Source organism: Cervus elaphus, chromosome 21 (assembly GCF_910594005.1).
Source record: "Cervus elaphus chromosome 21, mCerEla1.1, whole genome shotgun sequence".
Taxonomy (NCBI): Eukaryota; Metazoa; Chordata; class Mammalia; order Artiodactyla; family Cervidae; genus Cervus; species Cervus elaphus.
In genome coordinates, this window is record NC_057835.1 from 50608176 (window position 1) to 50621971 (window position 13796).

The window sequence follows — 13796 nt, forward strand, 5'->3', positions numbered from 1 at the left end:
CTCAGAGATCACATTATTTTAATGGTTGTCATTATTATTATCCATTTAAATACAGAGGAATTTAGTTTGAAGAGAAACTATAACCTTTCTTTATTTTAATTCACGTTCTGTACAGGAAAACCATGACTTGTAGGTTCAAAGGAGAAAGCCTTTAAAAGGGCTTGTAAAAGGCCTCATAGGCTTCTTGGACATCAAATAGCTCAGCAAAACAGCATTATGATGATTTAAATGTAAATGAATTAGAAACATATGGATCACATTCCCTTGGAAATACACATGGGTTTGGAAATTAAGGGGAAATGGCCTGACAAAATGCACTGCATTTTGCTTCGCACAAAATGTTTGAATAATGGGTTGAATTTTTTTTTTTTTTGGCCAAATCCTCAAGGCTATGGGTTTGTCCTATGGGTATTTTCAAAAGTCTTCTGAGCCTTGAGTTTGCTTGGCTTTGAGAATTGTGTGACCTGTCAAGGCTGACTCCTGCCACCACTTCTCATGTGCCCTGCTTCTCACCATGCACATGAGGGTGTAGTTATCAGAGAGAAACAGATCTTGAAAGAATGGAAGAAATGGGGGCAGGAGCAAGAGGTGGTTGGAGTTTTCTCTCTTCCTCTTTGGCTTTTCGGTTTTTCTCTTTTTTTCTCCAGCTTTCTTTTTACTCTTTCCGGCCTTCACTTCTTCCTTATTTTATCTCTTTTCCCCTTCTCCTTCTTTTCTCACTCTTTTAAAGCAGAAGGATGGGTAAAAATAAGAATACTTATAAGGGAAAGCTTGTAGGAAGCTGGAGGGTTTATTGCGGTCTAATTTCTTTTCTTCAGAGTTATCCACTGTAAGTTCCAGCAGAGAATGTTTGACAGTTGGAAAGTATTTTTCAGTAGATCTCTTAATTATTTACCATGGCATAAGGAGAGATGTTAGAATGTATTTGTTGTTTAGTTGCTAAGCCATGTCTGACTCTTTGCGATCCCATGGGCTGCAACACACCAGACTTCCCTGTGCTTCACTAACTTTCAGAGTTTGCTCACATTCATGTCCATTGAGTCAGTGATGCCATCCAACCGTCTCATCCTCTGTCACCCCCTTCTCCTCCTGCTCTTAATCTTTCCCAGCATCATAGGACTTATCAAGCTGTGTTATAAGCATTTTAGAATCCTGTGCAAGTAGTGTTGCCCTGATCTGACTTGTTTTAAAAAAGAAATTTATTATTATTAATTTTGATTCCAGGGATAATTAATTCATTTCCTTAAAATGAGTTGACATGTGGAATATCAGAGACCAAAGGCTAATTCACTGCTGCCTGGTCTGGGCAAAAGCAGGTGTCACAGTAAAAGGATCCGGCTTTTGTGTGTTTCAAAATATACTGCCTTGTGATAAGCAGCTACAGAATTGATAGTTAAATCTATCCGCGTGGATTTGCTTCCCATATGGAACTAATTGCCTCTGGAATAGCTAAAGCCAAAAGATCTCTATGATTTCAAAAGCTTCTCTTATCTTTCCTCTCGTATGGCTGTTGACAGGAGCGAAGCACATCTATCCTCATTTATTATATTGGCCTCATCAAGTGAGGACGTGTTGATGGGAGACTGTTACAGAACCAGATGGTCCAAGTTGGTCTTTTATGTTTCCAGCATTTTCCCTCCTTGGTTTTAAAAGTCCAAACAAAGGCTGTCCTGCAAATTCTTGGGCTGTTCCCCTAGACTTTCTCCACTTATATGGCCCAGTTCAGGCTTTCACTGGTACCTGAACAGGCCCACCTGAGGCCCAGAGCATTGGGTTTCTATGTCCTTTAACCCCCTCATCTTGTAAAGTCTCATTCCCTTTATCGGTTTTAGTGCTATTGGAGGCTAACTGAGGGACGATGAGCTTTTCTGATTGCCTGGATCCTAACAAAAGGTCCTTTCTCTTGCTCCTCAATTTGCCGTCACAGTTCTCCTTCCCCGTATTTCCCAAAAAGCAGAGGCCAGAGACCTCTAAATTCTAAATCTTGACAAACTAGCAATAATTTACTCTCTTTCTCTCTAATGGTGGTTTAGAAGGGCAGAGCTTGACCTGGTGTTTCTTCTCTAAACCATTGAGCAAAATAGGATAGAGATAAATAGGTGATCATCCTCACCATCATACCTCCTTGTTTGCCGGGTCATCATCTTCATTCAAATTTCTGGAGCACATACCTGTGTCAGGAATAAATGCTATAGATGGAGGAATGAGTATGATAGATGGATGAGCCTATTTAATCCTCTCAACCTTCTGAGGAAGCAAGTATTTTTATCCATCCATACCATAGTGAAGCAAAGTGAGGCACTGGAGGAGGAATTGTCTTGCAGAACCTTCAAGTCAAGAACAAGTATACAAATTTTATAAAGGTCGAAGTGACAGAATTTCGCAACACAGTGGGTCCTCACCTGCACCTGCATCCGTAGCATCTCTTTCTTCTTCCAGTTCCCAGAACAGGTAGATAAACTCTCAGAAAGGGAACTTAAGCCACAGAAGCCTAAATCATGGATATAGGAAATGCTGCTTGGGTAGTGAAAAATTTCTCTCTGGAATTCGTCTAGAGTGCTGCACTGGAGAAATTACTTACACTCTCTGTTTTGCAGTTTCTTCATCTGTGACACTGGGTTAATAGAATGTCTTCAGTTTAAGAATGTTGTAAAGATGAATACATGGCTGTTAGGAGCATCTAAGTCAGCCCTATAAAGTTATGCCAGCCGTATATTATTATCCCCCAAGGAATGTTCCCCAAAGCTAGGTAATGAATTGTCCTCACACACGACAAATAGGGCAGTGGCTTACTCAAGAACTCTATATTCAGTTGCCCAGTGGACATTTTCACCTTAGTAGCCCCCTCATACTCAGACCAAAATGAAACAATTTTTTTTCCCACCAAACCTACCAATTCTTGGGCTTCCCTGATAGCTCAGTTGGTAAAGAATCTGCCTGCAATGCAAGAGACCACAGTTCTATTCCTGGTTGGGAAGATCCCCTGGAGAAGGGAAAGGCTACCCACTCCAGTACTCTGGCCTGGAGAATTCCAAATGGGGTCACAAAGAGTCACACATGACTGGGTGACTTTCACTTTCACCAGTTCTTCTGCTTTTTCTATCTTGGTTAGTGGCCCCAACATATTCCAGCAGAATGGGAAAAGTGAGAAATCTTGGAGTTGGCTTTTGTTTCTCCCACCAGACCATGTTTCTCCTACTAGATCAGGGATCAGATCCTCTTGATCCTCCTCCAGAATATCTTTTAAATGCATCTCCCTTAGTCAGTGGCCACCACCCTGATTGAGATCATTTCAGTAGCCATCAAGCAGTCTTTCCTTGTACCCTTCTCCCCTCCATTCCATTCAAAGTGCCACCAGAGCATGTATATAGATAGAAAACTCTAATAATGTTATTCTCATGAACATCTCCCCATTTCTAGAGATTAAACTTCAAGCCCCTCGATATGTATGATGCTTCCATTTGCTTTCTCTAAACACAGTGACGGTGATGGTGTTAGTCGCTCATCATGTCCAACTCTATGGGATCCCGTGGATTGTCTCCTGTGTCCATGGGATTCTCCAGGCAAGAATACTGGAGTGGGTTACCATACCTTCCTCCAGGGGATCTTCCCAACCCGGGGACTGAACCAACGTCTGAGCCAATAGGGAAACCTTTCTCTAAACACACCACACATGTATTTCCATTGCACTGAGTCGACAACCATACTTGGCTGTCTATCAGAAACATCTTTCTGAGAGGAGACTAGGCCACTCTCAGCTCCAGGTCTTTAACCCTCTCAAACCCCCCACCCCCACCCCCAAAATAATTATATGTAACTCAGAGCAAAGGTTGACGTGAGGACTAGTCTAAAGCACTTAGCACCATGTTTGACATTATAGTGTGATCTTGGATGATTTATTTAACTTCTCTGTGCCTTATTTCCATGATTTTAAAGTAAGGAGAATACCTACAGCATAGAAATTGCTTAAGAATTGAATTAACCAGTATGTGTAAAATGCTTAGAACGGTGTTTATTATTCCTGTCTTTTTAAAAAATTGTTATTCCTCTAGCAAAGTTACATAATGCCATCCATGCTGATACGTGTTACAGACTGAGAAGGGCTTGGGGGGTGGGATTTCTTATGGTTTGTAATATACATTTTAGTCATTGTGAAAATAATACTGCCTTCAAACAGAGTATTTTAAGCCAGAGCCCAAATATCATGACTTCATGAAGACATCCCCTGTGCTGTTTTCTAGTAGATGGACCTATTCTTTAAAAAAAAAAAAAAATTAATTTATTTTATTTTTGCTTGCACTGGGTCTTCACTGCTGTGAGTGGGCTTTCTCTAGTTGGGGCGAGTGGGGCTACTCTTGGTTGCAGCATGTGGGCTCATTGCGGTGGCTTCTCTGGTTGCGGGGCACGGGCTCTAGCGTGTGGACTTTAGTCCTTGTGGCACATGGGCTCTAGAGCACAGGCTCAGTAGTTGTGCACAGGCTTAGCTGTCCATGGCATGTGGAATCTTCCTGGACCAGGGACTGAACCCATGTCCTCTGCATTGGCAGTCAGAGTCTCAACCACTGGACCACCAGGAAAGTCCTCTAAACTGACCTGTTCTTACCTCTTGCTTCCTTAGCAGTTTGCCCACATTTCCATTATAACACTTTGCTACAGGCTACAAGAATCTTCTGTGTGTGTTTGCATCTTCCACCAGAATGTAAGCCAAGAGTTTGTGCCTTGTTCACTTTTTATTTCTTCTCAACCTTTTTTACCCTCCCCGCCACCCTGAGATGCCATCTCCGTGCCTGGAGACCAGGCGGCACTCAATGAGCCTTGCCTGAATGTATTCTGAATTGAGTAATGAGCCATTGTCCCACTTTGCGGCTGCCTCCACAAACACCTCCGGTTTAATTTGGGTCTGTGGCCACTTTGGATGAGCTTCAGACACCAGAGTGTTGTCACAGCAGTGGGGACTCCACACATTTGGCCCCTAGAACATTTTGACAAGAAGTATGACGGCTTTTCAAGATACCTGAGGGCTCCTTCCTGTTTTTCTCAAACACAGTTGGGCTTTCATGTGGCCTTCCACTTGCTTATTGATACCCAGTATTTTTTTTTTGTTGGGCCAAATGTAGCAACACGTTGTTTATTTGACACTGTGGTAATCCATTCACTTGGATGGAAAAGAACATATTAGTCAAATGAAACTGATGTCTGGTAGCCATGCACACTCACCCAAATAATCTGGCCCTGGACCCTGCTCACGGACCGATTCTCCAGCTGCTTGACGCCCAGCCATATTCTCACTCAGGGATTTATTTTCCCTGGCCCGGCTGGGATACTAAAACCAACTTTCCGATTCAGCCTCAGCCTCCGCCTCCAGCCCCAGGACAATAGCAATACTGTGTGATGACTACCGAGGATGGACGAAGAGGGATGACTGATTTAATGGCACTTTATGACTCCTCAAGCTGGACTGGAAACACCACCACAAGGAGAAAAAGGTATTCGCCAAGAAGGGGGATGTCTCTGCAGTCAGAATCTGAGCCGGAATCAAAACCACAGCCAGAAATAGGGCCGAGGTCCTACGGCATAAATTCCAGGAACCGGGGAGGAAGCTTGAGGACATGGCCATCAGAGCTTTCAAAAATTGCGCAACATTCAGAACTAACAAGGGCCAATGATAAAAGAGCAACAGAAATGAATGACTAAAGCTGTGAGTGAATGATTGGGGAGCAATATTCGAACACTGCACAAAGACAGGAAAGAAGCATTCAGCAATATCCATCCCATTATTGTCCTTCCCTTTTTCCATGTTCTTCCTCCTCCATCTCTCTCACCTTCCTTCTAGAATAGTGAAGCACCAGCCTGCAGTGTTTAGAGAAGTCATGGGTGCTTTGTGATATCCCTTTTGTTGTTGTTTAGTCACTGAGTTGTGTCCAACTCTTTTGTGACCCCATGGACTGAAGCCTGCCAGGATCATCTCTCTATGGGTTTTCTGAGGCAAGAATATTAGAGTGGGTTGCCATTTTCTTCTCCAGGGCATCTTCCTGACCCAGGGATTGACCTGCATCTCCTGCATCACGGGCATTTCTTTACCACTGAGCCACCTGGGGAGCCCATATCTCTGATTAAAATGCGAAAGATTGGCATATACGCCTAGAAATTCATTGATCAAATCTAGTTCTTAAACTAGGTGGTCAGAAAGTTTCTGAACTTGCTCCTGAACTACAAGTAGCATCTGAAATTCATTTATAAAATGGCCAGTGAATGGAGCAGGAAAAAAATTCTCACTCCTTAAGAGCCAACAAGAAATATCTAGTCCAAGGGTCACCAAGGGACTTTTTCAACCTGTGTTTGGCAGGATTTTTAATATTTAGGGTTTCTTGGCTAGTCAGGTCAAGGCTAAGAGGATGTCCTAACTAATCTGTGTGTGAAGCTCTGCCATGCCAGAGAAGGCTGCCAAAAGTTGTGTATTCATGCACACCCAAAGGGCCTCCTGGAAGAAGCTCTGTCATACTTACCATATTTCCCAGAACTTAGGTTCTTGAACAATGAGGACAAAGGTCATCTTAAAAGCCTTGGAATTTATAACCTTATATGGCAAGGAACTCATTCTGGGATAAAAAAGAAAATATGTCACTTAAAGTTAATGAGTTTTGTGTCACATATCAAAAATAATCAATGGGTTGTAATTAGGAGGATTCAGAGGCTATGTGAAAACCCAGTGGGACAGAGTGTCACAGTCTGTAAGCAGCACCTGCCATTTCTGGTGTGGTTACCTGGGTTTCCTGTTGATTAAGGAGGGGAAAGAAAAAGACTTTGGAATGTGACTATGTCGTGTCACTCAAGATCTGGAAAGCTCCAACTTTTGTGAGAGAGGGGGTTGTAAGAAACAACAAATTTAATCATGAGCATTGTAATAATATTAGAGTAGTGTAGCAATCGGAGAAGGCAATGGCACCCCACTCCAGTGTTCTTGCCTGGAAAATCCCATGGACGGAGAAGCCTGGTAGGCTGCAGTCCATGGGGTCACTAAGAGTCGGACACGACTGAGCGACTTCACTTTCACTTTTCACTTTCATGCATTGGAGAAGGAAGTGGCAACCCACTCCAGTGTTCTTGCCTGGAGAATCCCAGGGACGGGGGAGCCTGGTGGGCTGCCGTCTATGCGGTCGCACAGAGTCGGGCATGACTGAAGCGACTTAGCAGCAGCAGTGTAGCAATATATAGTATAGCATTTATTAGTGTAATAATATATTATTACACATATATTTGGGCTTCTCAGATGGCTCAGTGGTAAAGAATACACCTGCTAATGCAGGAGCCTTAGGAGTTGTGGGTTCGATTCTTGGGTTAGGAAGATCCTGGGGAGTAGGAAATGGCAACCCACTCCAGTATTCTTGCGTGGGAAATCTCATGACAGAGAAGCCTGAAGGACTGTAGTCCCTGGAGTCACAAAGTGTTAGAGGCGACTGAGCGACTGAGCACACACCCACACACATGCATATATTTATATATGTATTAATATGCATTATTATAATAATGTAGAAAAAGTGAAAGAAGAATGCTTTTTTGATAGCCTGCTAAGAAAGTTTAAGACCGGTGGGGAGAGAGCTCTGCCCAGTTTTGTAGACACACTGTCCTAAGAAACCTAGGCACGTCAATTCTTGGCTTAAGTAGGCGGGAACTGAGCCACAAATTAGAATTAGATATAACAGCAGAGGCAGTAATCTCCCCTAAGAGTTGGAGCAGAGGTCACCAATGACAACTTCAACTTAAAAATAATCACCCCAGGATATTGAGCTACTCAAGTTTGCCTGGTCACCATAGTATTTATCCTGTGTCTAACATGGTTACAGTTGTTCCTGACATCTATACCTGCACTGTCTAATTCAATGGCTTCTAGCTATATGTGACTCTAAATTTATTCTTAAAGTGAAATAAACTAGAATTTCAGTTCCTCAGACACACAAGCCACATTGTAAGAGCTCAATAGACATGTGTGGGTGTGGCTGCCATATTGGACCTTTCCATCATCTTGAAAAGTTTTACTGGACTGTGCTAATCTAGACCATAGAGGAGAAGGGGAGTCCCAGTTTATGGAACTGCCTTTGTAGGACCAAGAAAAGAGTAGTTTGTCCTGGTTATTCAGAGTTGCTAATTGTTTCTGCTATTGCTTGGATGCCCATTTCTTACCCGACTTTGATGCTGGCACATGGCATTATACTGAGTTGATATGGACCTGCTGCTGCTATGTTAGGTGTTTGGTTCATCCTAAAGGAGATCAGTCCTGGGTGTTCATTGGAAGGACTGATGCTGAAGCTGAAACTCCAATACTTTGGCCACCTCATGTGAAGAGTTGACTCATTGGAAAAGACCCTGATGCTGGGAGGGATTGGGGGCAGGAGGAGAAGGGGACAACAGAGGATAAGATGGCTGGATGGCGTCACCGACTCGATGGACATGAGTTTGAGTAAACTCCGGGAGTTGGTGATGGACAGGGAGGCCTGGTGCGCTGTGATTCATGGGGTCGCAAAGAGCTGGACACGACTGAGCGACTGAACTGAACTGAACTGAAAGGGGGTGCTTAAATATGCCTCAGAAAGCTTACTTAAAGGATTACCTATAGTTTACTTAGAAGTCAGATTGCATTTTAACTCTGGTAGGAATCTTGTGACCTGGATATGAATTTAGTTGTTGATCTCTCTTATCTTTAATCTTCACAAACCCCCTTCAAGGTGGGCATTTTCGTTCAATTTAAAGAAACGGTCTTATTAAAATGTTAAAAACTTAACAAAGACACACAACTACGAAGTGGCAAAGTGGTGATGTGAACTCAAATATGTCTGACTGTAACCCTGGACATTTTCTCTTATATAGCATATTGCCTACCAGGGAGATGAAGCATGTATGTATAGAGATCATCATAATAAAAGAAATAGTGTCACAAGGACAGATTGATTGCTGAATGTTCTGAATGACCTTCCTGGTGACACCTCTGACTTTGTACATGGGACAGGTATTCTGCTAACTAGTTAAAAATGTGCTATTTTGCCACCCAATTGGTAAGTAATCTTCCAGAGTTTTCTATGTATTGATGAGCCCCTCATCCTACATTAATAGTGATATTGCAGCAAGGAATATCCTGAATATGTGGATTATGAATTGCATAAAAACTGTTCACGAAATTTGCAGATTTAAAAAATCTCCAATGATCCAGCATCAACACCAGGACACTGAAAAACCTGTGAACCCAGACATGAAGAAAGAAGCCCTTTTCCAAATTCAGAGAGAACAGCATTGAAACAAGTGTACTATCAAGGGTGAAACAGATCACCAGCCCAGTTTGGATGCATGAGACAAGTGCTCAGGGCTGGTGCACTGGGAAGACCCAGAGGGATGGGATGGAGAGGGAGGCGGGAGGGGGGATCGGGATGGGGAACACATGTAAATCCATGGCTGATTCATGTCAATGTATGGCAAAAAACACTACAAAAAAAAAAAAAAAAAAAAAAAAGAAGCCCTTTTCACTTTTCCAAAGAAAGAGCTGGATTTCCTGTGTTTCTTAGAGGTTTTCTATCCTCCTTTACTTCCTCTTTTGCCCAGCAAGACCTTCTGATTTTCTTGAGGCATCACCCCAAGCTCCTTTGACAGTGGAGCTGTTTGCTGATCAAAGGAGAATGGGTTAGTTGCCATGAGAAGCTCCTTTTTCCATCTAACTTTCTGTGTCGCTTACCAGGTGTGTGAGAGCTTGCATATGAGAACACTGGCAGTCTTGGAGAGGAATTCCTTTTGTGCCTGACACATGAAATCCTGAACAAACCCTGCATTGCAATTTTTCAACATCAACTTCTCCAGTTAGCTAGGAGAAGAGTTGTACGGAAGGGGAGAAGCTTCGCACACTTGAATTTATACTGAGACTTATTGAGAATTTAAAAATTGATTCATCAGATTTGAATAACTCATCTAATCCACCTTCATTTGAAAGTTTCTGGCCTGAAAGCCGCTGAAGTCACATTGTGCTCTATCACTGAGAAAACATTAATGACCCTTAAGGTCATTGTACTGTGAGATTACCCACGCCTAGCTTTGAATTTATTGATTTGTTTACTTTGGTGGGTTTTAATTAAAAAACAGCCTTCCAAACGGTACTACCATCCTGGCAAATGTGCTTGAAAAGTCATCCTTTGCCTTAAACATTGTACAAGCAAAACAAAGCTTGTTTCATTTTTAAAAACGTGTTTTGCCTTCTTTTGTTTACATTTCCTTTTATTTTCTGCCATCTTCGGAAAGTTGATGAAACATGAGGGTAATACTAGGCTCCTAACATTGTCACCATGAACTTTACATTTATCATTGTGCTATCCAAGAAGCAAAAGCAAGAGAAAAAGAGTGATTGAGATTGCCTTTATGGGATGATTGACATCCAGCAGTGTTTTACCACTCAGGTAATATAAATTATTGCCTCTCCTGTACTTTTCCTCTGAATGTATTCATCATTTCCCATCTGTCGACAGAGACCAAACTTCACGTTTTAAAAAATAATAGTTGTTGAAATAGTAGTAACTTCAATTTTGCCTATATAAGTAATTTTTCATGTATTTTACTACATCACTAATGAAATTTTCATTTAAAATTCCACAGTTCATCTGCCTGCTTAAAGGAGAGGTTGGGAAACACCATTTAAAAACATCATTTTTTTTTTGCAACCCTTTCGTATGTTATCAATCAAGTTAAGCATAAAACTAAAAAATATGAGAATATAATCTCTCTTATATAGCATATTTTCAAGGAAGATTTTGTATGTTTTTTTCCTAATTTGTAGATGTTAAAATTTGATCCATCAGGGAAAGCATATAAATCTCTTAACTTCAACAATAGATGGATAATAATATTCATAAATAACACTGCATTGTACATTCTCAAAGTAATTATTTTAACAGAATAACTTATTCTTAGATATTAATGTCCCTGTTAAATTATTCTTTATTTAGAAAAAAATTTCCACATTTGCCATGCACTATATACATTCTCAGTGTTTGGGACATTTTCAAAAACTTCTGCTTTTATTTATAAAACATTTGTTCACAATATTGTAATTAGAAGCATATACACTGGAGCCTTTCTTTTAAAACCCTTTTTTGAAAATCTTCCAGAACAGAGAAAACTTTCCATCACTTCTTTCTCTTTAAACTGGACAATTTAAAGGACTCTTTTCGATGTGATCTGTATCAATTATCCCACAGAAATGTTTGTGAATTTCTTTTATTCACCAGCTAGATGGAGTGGGCTTTTCCATGCAGTTTTTCACATCTCACGGTCAGTAACCTTGCAGAGAAACACTCAGGTCTGTGCAGCAGTCACTGAGATGGTTTCGTTTTTAATCTGCAGCATGCTTCTTCCACGTGTCCCAGACTTTCTATTTGGTCAAAACAATGATGCATGTTATTGTATAAAAAAGAGTCAGTGTGATCCACAGGTTTTCCAGTTTTACTGAATTCTAAGGCAAATATGGGCAAAAAAAAAAAAAAAAATCTATGGGTTCTTAAAGATCATTTCTATAAGTGCGTTTTGATGTCTCTTCTAACTTTATAGGGGCTTCCCAGGTGGTGCTAGTGGTCAAGAATCTTCCTGTCAGTTCAGGAGCCCCAGGAGACTTGGGTTCTATCCTTGGGTCAGGAAGATTCCCTAGAGGAGGGCATGGCAACCCACTCCAGTATTCTTGCCTGGAGAATCCCATGGACAGAGGAGCCTGGCGAGCTAATGTCCACAGGGTCACACGAAGTAGGACACGACTGAGCAACTGAGCACCGCTAGCATCTCTAACTTTACAGATATAAAACTAAAATCTTTGTTTTACTTCCCAGTTTTATTCTCATCCCAACTTCATGGTTTCTACTGCTAGCGCCAACGTTCTCAATATTCAAGCTATAAATCAGGCCGTCAGCTTTGATTCAGAGGTCTGATTCTTTCTATGTCTGGAAAGTCCCTATATACCTTTTGATTGTATTTTTGCTTTGCTTTTTTAACTCCACACACCCACTGCTCTTCAGGCACTTACAGCATCAAATATGGACTTTGTCATTATCTTCTTATCCACTTGCTTTGCCTTTACTGCATTTCTCATCCCCACTCCAGTCCATCCTACCAATCAAATCCATGGAAAGCTCTCTAATTCATCTTTCTAAAATATCACCATGCTGCTTCCCCTCTCTTGCTTAATGCCCTTTAGTAATAGTTTGAACCTCAAACCCTTTGGCTAGGTCCATCTTCAGACTTTATTTCATACTCTACGTTCTTGAGTAACATTAACATGAATTGTCTTAATCTGTTTGGGCTGCTACAATAAAATTACCATAAACCAGTGGTTTATGAATCACAAATGTTTACTTCTGGAATTGGGAATTTCAAAGTCATGGCACCGGCAGATTCAATTTCTGTTGAGCACCTGCTTCTTTAGATGGCCCTCTTTTTGCTGTAACCTTGCATGGCAGAAGGGGAAGCGGGGCTCGACTGGACTTTTTCAGAAGGGCACTAATCCTATTCATAACCTCACCACCCCCAACGGCTCTACATCTTGATACGATCACTTTTCGAAGTTAGGATTTCAACTGTGAATTTTGGGGATTAAAAATTCAGAATGTGACACTAATACTTAACAGAAAACTTTTGAGACTCTTCAGTCTGCCAGGTACTGTGCTAAATGCTTTAGCTAAATAATCTAATTTAATCCTTGCAACAACCAGGAAGTAGCTATTGTTTCTTTCTTCATGCAAGGAAAGAGACAGGTAGATATGAATAGCACACACAAAGTTACATGGCTGTAGAGATAGAATTTATATTCAGGGGTTAACCTAAATCTGTGTTCTTAACCATCCCTTTATAATGCCTCCCACTGTTCTTTGCCTTCAACCAAATGACTTTTGTTTTCTTAAGTATCCCTTGATGTTTCTCACCATTGTCCCCCTTTTTCCTTCTCACACCATTGCACCTGGAATGCCATTCCTTCTGACCAGTGAAATGTCATCTATTTTTCAAATCCCATCACAAACTTCATTTCCTTTTTAAAGTCTAATATAACTATCCTATTCTAAAGGTGGTTATAGCCTATGAATTCCTAGATATACAGGTAGTAATTTGCTGCAGTCCATGCAGTTGTGAAGAGCAGGATACGACTTGGCAACTAAACAACAACAGAAACAAAATGCTAGTATTAATACTTTCAGTTTAAATTTTTTTTTTCATGCTCTTATGTTGTAGTATTTATCCAGTCATATCATTAGTAGCTTGGTCTCCCTGTAGTTTCTTGGAAGAGGTAAATAAATATTTGATGATTTGATTTTTTAAGAAATTCAGTCAGACTGTTTGCCCAAAGTCGTTGATCCAATTGTACTGATCAACTCAGCCATGGGGATGAAGTCAGTTATTTATGCAAATAATGCAATGACCTTGATATAGTGTGATTTCAGATGTCATTTAAGCATTCCTCCAACAGAAAAAGTATACTGGATAATAAAATTTGGGGTACTAACATGAATTCTAAAAGTGATAATTTTATGGTAATATCAGGTTCATGACAAGTTAATGGGACTAATATATTTAGAAAAAGGTTTACAGAAAATTTGCGCAGAGGAAGTCAATAATTATTAAGCAATACTTGGTAGATCAAAGAGTAATTTTCTCTGTATTGCTCTCAGACCACCTTTAATATGTGATGTGCACTAAATGTAAATTGCAAGGAGAGTGATGGTACCCCTCTCCTCCTTCACCTCAGCACATTCAGCACTTTTAAATCTCTGTCTCATTCTCAG